The following is an 8193-nucleotide window of genomic DNA, read 5'->3' on the forward strand; positions in this document are numbered from 1 at the left end:
TTAGTTATGGAAAGATGCCACAGTAACATTGTGGCAACAGAAGCAGTTAGAACTTACACCAGCAAAGGGCTACTCACTAGACGAGTGGCCCGAAATGGACGCAGATAGTGGACAATCTAAAGGTGCTCGGTTTCCAGGTCTAGAGGAACAGGTATTGAAGATTATTGCAGCTGAGCTTTCCAGGAGAACTTGAGGCATTGCACAACAACTGCACTTTCTCAGACACCGGGTACTTGATTGTCCCGATAACTCCCTCGAGGAAGGACCTACATGCCTGTAATATGATGAGAGACAAAAATGTTTGTTAACATGTTAACACATGTTACCATTCCGCTCAAAAGCCAAACCACTATTTTCAAAAACTGTTTACGTCGCATATAGGATAGCCGAGCGGAACTGGAGGCAGGGGCATTGAAAGGAACTGGACGAGGCCAGTTTTTGAATAATCGTAGGTACAGTCGGTTGCAAGTTGCCCATAAAAGTTATTTTCTGTGAACACATTGCGTTTATTTATTTATTGTATATATACATATTTTGTTTGAACAACAGAATTGTATTTGATTTGATCGATAATATTAATCAAAGATACATAACCTGTAACCAGTAAATTAAATAAAATAAAAAATAAAATGTCGCTAAATGCCCCTGCGGAATACGCAATTCTGCCAACCGCCGCAAATTGTTGAAAGCTTTGATTATCAAGTTCATCCAGATTCCGACGGTACGCATGTTAACAACTTCATTATGCCATGGTAGATCAGTCAAACAAGTAAATATCAACTACTATTAAAAACGTATATTTACATTCCCAACGGTAAACAGTGCTTTCGTAATGGCAGTACGTCAGGTGGTTGATCGAGAGAATACATCTGAAAACAATTCAGAAAAAGTAATTGAGTAACCAGTTCAAAATGAATTAAATTTAAATTAGTATTATGAGAATAAACAAATATGTCAGAATCAGTTACAAGCAAGAACCGTGCCTCAACAAGGAGTAACTCACTCCACAGTCCTCACTTGGAGTCAACATTTATAACTTATTTTACGGTTGTAACTTTACTCTATTGAAGTATTATCAAATTATCTCTGAACCCCGCAAAAGTACAACCGAAGTTGCATTCTACCACGTTAAACCTGGATTGTTAAGAAGTATTAAGGGAATAACGAGCGAAATACCTCCCCACTAAAAGCCCTGCTCAACTTGAATTCCCCTCCCAGTAAATTTTGGGAGATTTTCGCTTCTTGTCGAAATAATACTTCTGAGCCACTTGTGCGTTTTTCTTTTTGGCCACGGTCTGTTCTCGTGCATAAATTAAATCTTCGAACAGTGTCAGTAGCATATTGAGCTCGTCGCTGAGAACGGCGTCAGAAGAATTATGTCGTGATGTAAATCTAAACATCAGCTGGCTAGGAGCCTTGCCTGTGCCTTTGCTGATAACATTGTTGATTGCAAATTGCACTGGGTGAATTTGCAGGAACCATATTTCCTCTTCTGCCATTGACGGTAATAGAGCTGCTAATAAAATAAGGCTGAATTTCAATTTCTAAGCAATCGATTATGGTTGTTATTATATCTCATTTCATTAGAATTTTCTTATGTAGAGACTTAGACCTAGAGAATCTTGCAGACAACATTTTAAATATTTAATAATCTTACCATTTCCATGTGTCCATATATGTTTAGCTTAATATAATTGAAATTCATAAGAATATGTCACTTTACACAATACACTCTCAAGTGCATTCTTTTATTACCAGGAGCGCTAATTTGCTGCTAATTGCAGGCGACTTGAGGTCTCTGCGAGGAATTCCCTTAATTTACGACTTTATAATAAGCGTCCCGATTGCTTCAGAGCGCTGGAGGGTTGCGCTTTTGGGAGAGCAGTTAAACGGGTTTCTATTGACGATTCGTTTCACTCAGAGCAGGAATATTTGAATTATGTTTTTTAACGTTGAGCGTCTGTTTTTGTCTGCAATTTCGTATTTTTTTATGTGCGTAGGTGTAAGCTTTATAGTGGTTGTATTAGGAATGTAGGTATTATTAGGATGAACTTGCTGCGTTTACATTTCATGTATATTGTGATTAAATAAATAAATCTAAATATAAATCTATGACGCCAACTTTACTATAATCTGCTACCATCTCGCTAATTAACGGAATGTATTTTCCAAAAATTCTACTCGCTGTACTTGACGAGAATCCAAAATCATTTGAAGAACTAAATAAATATTTTTAAAATCCAATTTTGTAGTATGCCTAAGTATCTTAATTATTAATTTATCTATTTATTTAAGAAAGTCATACAAAGATGTGCTGTTTCACACAAAAGTCGCCTTCAGCGAAAACTTGACAAGAAGACTTGATCGTACCAATCCATTCGAGCTTACCAAGCTGCCAAACAACTAAGAAACCATAGGGAAAGCTTAGATTTTTAATCATTGTAATATCTTAGTGCCAAAACAAAACAGATTGTTAGTTGTCTCTGTGACTAGTTTTTGTATCATCTTGCACTCAGAGAGAGATAATTTTTTTTAATTTAAACCAGTGTAATACATATTACATAGTACATAGTAATTTCATGTCTAGGCTTATCCTCACCCCAGGCAGCGTTTAAATAAAACCTATAAAACCCAATACACCCAGGCAGCGTTTAAATAAAAAATAAAAAAACAGCAAATAAAGCGTTTTTATTTATACCGAGGTATGATCTTGAATTATTTTTAATTTTGATAAAAGTGTGCTTCAATGCAAGTTGCCTGTGTTCTTCATTGGGATTATTGCTATTAAATTTTGAGCTGTTTTCTGAATTTGAAATGAGTGAATTCTCAGACAAACTACCTGAGAATTCTGATCCGTTCTCTGATATTTCACTTGTTAAACTTGACTCTAATGAGGAGTATAACTTTTTGGTAATTGTTTTTATATTTATGGGAGATAATGCAATACTAGTAGTTGAGCACTTAATAGGCGAACAACTCTGCCAAACTGTAGCTGTGCGAATGTTACATTGAGATGACTTGCTTCTATACTTCGGTCTTAAATTTACTTGTATGGCTACTGATGTTCCACTACAAGCAAAGTTTTCGGTTCTTATGACATAGTTAGCTTGTTCCTGTTCGTGAAAGGTCTTCTCTTCAGATTTGACGTAAGGCGTTTTAGATGTACTAGGTATGTGTGCATCTAGAACGTCATTTATAATACGGTTCAAAACTACGGCTCGTACAGGAGCGTCACTATTTCGTTTGCGGTCTATTTGGCACGCAAATTTATGTGGAACAACATCTTGTTTTATTCTTTTCTATACTCCCGTCATTTTGCACTCCATAAAATTGTCCATGTCTTTTTCAAGCTGTGAAATGAAATAAACAAAAATTGCACATAATGAAACAAAGGTGAAACCTAAATCTTACGAACACACAGGGTTAACAATCCTATAAATATTATTGTTTTTATGCAAACTTTCATCGACATGATCCTCACAGGCATACATGCTACTTTTTGCAGAAAGATGGGTGCAGTTTCGCCGCACTGCTTTCAACAACAACTTACGTTTCTTTTCGTTTAATGGCACTTTTAGAAATGTTTTTCCTTGTGTAGACGTAGTGATACTTGTGCACTGTGGCACCAAACAGAACTTTGTGCAATTTCACTTTCAATAATTGAGAAACAAGCAAACAAACACACAATGTTCACATTAGAGCATGGAAACACGTATAAGCGCTGAATGTGGCGGGGCAGAATCATGCTTTGTGGCATCACATTACGATGAGCCAAAACTCGTCGTTTCGGCTCGCTTTGTGTAAGTTTAAACTTTGATTGCTGATAGATTTATTACGACTACACAGCATGTGAACAAAAATTGCGGAGTTCTTCTTTGTTCGTAGAGAGTTCGTGGTTCGGAAAGAGTAGAAAATTAGACTACAGCAAAGTTTTCCATCCAAACGCGACTTCCATACCGACCTGCAAGACATGATGAAGCGAACAAAACGCAGCGATGAAAGATACTGCAAGTAATAGTTTGAGAAGTCAGCCTTACTCAACACTGCAACATCACCGGAATCTATACAGTGTAATGCATTATCGGAGGAATGTTCGACAATGTGGTAAGCCCTGACTAGCTAATGGGATATTTGCAATTGGGTTGTAATCGGGTATATTTGATTTATTCCGTGTTGGATCAGTGAGCATGATTCTCCCATTTATATTCTGTTGCTAACCTGCTCAGGTACTCGCATTTATCGTGGGAGAGGCCTTCCACATTAATTTGCTTAATAGCGACTTTCGCTCCGATAGTTCTTGTGTGTTGGCTTTTAGAAGTGCCGTTGATTGCTGGTTTTCGCTGTTGGTTTTGACTGTGAGTCACTTTTATCCAGTACGGTCGCCATTTTTGTAGACCGTTTGACTCTTTGCATCAGCAAACCCTTGACCGGAAAGTACCATCTTTGACGTTGTCTACACATCATCCCCCTTTCCCCCTTTTTTACACTGCGACTTAATCATAAACAAAGTTGGTTAAAAGGTTTTGAAAATTACCCTTCTCAATAAATGAAGCATTGTTTTGACTGTGCGGTAATTCCATTTTTATGTAAACTTTTATACGCTATTATATTTATTTTTTATACCCTATTTATACGAATTTTTTTCAAACAAATATCTATATATCACTGCGTAACAGAAATATGTCAAAAGGCATATGAGTTTGTGAAACGATTTATATGGAGAATTGTTTCCCAGATAAACATTTTGTTACTTTATAGCCATATAGCTCCACTTTATAGCCATATCAGCCTTCAACCGAATATTGAATTTTCAAGCGTGACGTGGGACTGAAAGGACGAAATGGAAAATAAGAATGTGTTGATGCAATATCAGGGATTTTGACGGCACTCAAATTATCCGCTTACTTGCGATAGCATCGACAAATCGTGGGATATAAAAATGCCGGGCAAAGTAATAATTCAGTTGCGAATTACATAACGGTTCCGTTTGAGTCAAAAATTAGGTAACAAAATGTGCTTCCAAACCGGATTGATAACAAGTCTTTAAATAGTACAGTATGTACGTACAAGAGATGCGTTTTTCATTGGACTTTTACGTACTATGTACGTAAAGTTACGTACACTTCGTAGAAGACGTACGTACTTAAAACGCACTGAGTACGAATCTGTACTGTTTGGGTCTATAACCGTTTTCGATCAAAATAAATGTAAGTTATATCACATTAGCAATGGACCTGGTGTGTCTCTTGTCCAAAGTGGAGTAGTTCGAGGAATGAGTGAGCTGGCTGGGAAATGTACAAAGTTCTTTCTAATTAAAACTTTGTGAAAGTGCACTTCTTGCCTGCCTATGACTGCCTATCACAGCTCCTTTGCATCGCAATATTCCTGTGCACTTCAGTGTACCTATTCTTGACGACTGGGAGTAGAACAGCCCAGAGAAATGAGCGGGGTTTTATTACAGTCGGCCGCAACGGTATTCTTGAAAAAAAGTTCTGAGAAGGAGCCGCTCCCCAGGGAGCGGGAATGATCGACTAGTACGACCCAGTAGAAAGGGCATTTCCTCTGGTTTTCCAACCTCAAATCGTATTTATTTATGTTTCGGATCTGAGGAACGGGTGTATCGATCTTTACCTACGAGTTGTGCTTAATTTAGTTTTAAAATGCAAGTTGTGAATATCAATAATATTATATTAAATTACATGATAACTGAGGATGTGGATGATGCCACGGAATAATTTGGGGTTGCAAAACATCCCTGGGACAAGATATCCCTTGATCTAACAGACCATAAATTTGTAAGACTGTTTTGAAGTCCTGAAAATCTTTGTCCAGAGTTGGTGGGGATGGTGTTTTATTGTTCATTAAATATACATTCGTTATGGATCCTCCACGAGAATCAGCTTTGTCATTTGGTAGGTACCTGCTGTGGACAAATTATATCAATGATTATTTTTCTTGAGCAATAGCGGAATTCATTTGTCAGAATTTGCAATGGATTCCATTGCGCTATTCCATTTTTCCTGAAAGGTACATTTACTTCAGTCTCTTCAAGGAACCTAGACTCATTTTACGATTCATTATGAAGTGCTGAAGGATAGCGGCTACATAAATGAAATTACCCTTTTACTTTCAATTTGGTAAATGAATATCCTTAAGCAAGTAATACTGTATTCATTTTACTCGTGCGTTAACTTACCTCAACAGGACGCAGAAAACAAAAAATCATTTTTAATAAGCACCTATAAACGGTTTGGAAATAAATACGTACCAGCGGAAAATGAGGTAATAAACGACCGTTTCTTAGCTTAGATAAATACAAATACATGATTCTTAGATGTCTTTCATTTTTTTAAACCAAAGATTGGTACGAGTTCCGCCACAATAGTAAATAAATGACGTTGGCGATTGGTCATATAAGTTGGCAACAGTGCTTGCAGGGACTGCGTCTTCACTGGCATTCCCTATCATTCAAGAATATTATTTTCTTCCGCTGGGGATGGTGAGCGAGGAGCGACTCCCTGGGATGATCCCGGGGATACTCCCTTCTCTCAAAGTCAATAATATACACACTGGTGTGGGGACGCTCCTCTCACTTTCTATAAATTGTTGGCGTTGACTCCGTATGTATGAAAATATTGGCCGTGCTGAGATATCGCGTTCGGGATGTTGGAGATATCGGCCTATTTGCTACTTCTCATACCTACTGCATCTTTCAGTGTTTTAGTTATATGAAACATAATAAATGACCTCCTTTAACCTAAAACAATTTTCGAGACATCGAACATATTGCAAGTTACTATCATATACTTGATGTGCAGAACCAGGGACAACATTTTGTTGCATAGCAGATTGCGCAAACCAACAGGCTAATGCAACTAAGTTTTTTGAAAAAAATTAACAACAGGCAATGACCAGGGGGCAAATTTTGTTAAAATTCCAACTTAACATTTGGAACCACTATACTTTAAAGACCAAGCTTTATCTATCAAACAATTGTTCGTGGAACGTAAGAGCAGTTTTTCGAAAAATGTATCTACATAACTCGAGAAGCACTCGTCTTGCCTATTCCACACTAAAAAAGATATATTAAAAAAATGTATTTAAATTAGATTACTTATGCAGGGGAAAAATTAAATACTGAAATGTCGGGTTAGTCCGCCATTTAACGTTGTCCGCTAACATGACACGTTTCGCCGCAAGTCGCAAAGAAACCGTCTTCCACCCCTAAACTGCATCCCCATTTCACCATTTCCAGTGTTCTCGTATTTAAATTTAATTTTTCCTTAAAATTGAAACCTTAACAACATTTTCCCATAGCCTCTTGCTATTTTCCTTACTTCATCAGTGATTTAAAGAGAGAGTAAAATATATTTATTCAATAAAGCCTTCTGAGGCCAGGACAAAAACCCCAGATTTTATTTCACTAGTGGAAAATCATGTTCAGCCGTCTAATTGCATCGCTATGTATTGACCTGAAAGTTTACTTTCTGGTCACTCTGTGCTTTGCAATAAATGTTCGGGGTAGCGCCTGTGTTTTATTTTGGAAACAAAAGTCATTGTGTTTACAAATATTAACTGCTTAACGCTTAAAATGTTTCTGGCTTTTCTCACATCTAGTATTTCTCACATTCAGTAATTTGATGCAATGGTCGTCAATTTCCTTTTCTAGTGCTTAAGTATTTCAATAAGCTAGAAATCAAAGATGGGACCATTTCAAAATAATGTTTAATAACAAAGTTAAAACTGAATTTTCAACTGTTATCTTCTAGAAATGTTCAAAAAAATATTTTCGATATGTTTCTAAAAGACCTTAAAAGGAATTGGAATTGGAGGTGGGCGGCATTTGGAAAGCTTAGTGATGTTTTCAATTCAAACATTCCTATATGTCTCAAAAGGAAAACATACACCCAATGTGTATTACCAGTACTAGCCTATGGGACAGAAAAGTGAACGCTTACCAAAAAAAAACGACATAATGATGCATTTTAAGAAGAAGGCGATAAAGGATATTCTGTCTGGTGCGTCATAACGGTGGAAAAAGCAGTCATCTCAAAAAGCCGAACAGGTGCCGATTCCATATTTTTAAGAGGACAATTGCATAAATTAGATTGAAAAAATACAAAAAAGTGGATTCATTAAAAAATTACGTCAAATATAATGTTGACCTGTTCATAAATAAATATATGTTTAGAG

Source organism: Dendroctonus ponderosae, unplaced genomic scaffold (genome assembly GCF_020466585.1).
Source record: "Dendroctonus ponderosae isolate FM_Combo_2020 unplaced genomic scaffold, Dpon_F_20191213v2 Dpon_F_20191213_1, whole genome shotgun sequence".
In the NCBI taxonomy this organism is placed as follows: Eukaryota; Metazoa; Arthropoda; class Insecta; order Coleoptera; family Curculionidae; genus Dendroctonus; species Dendroctonus ponderosae.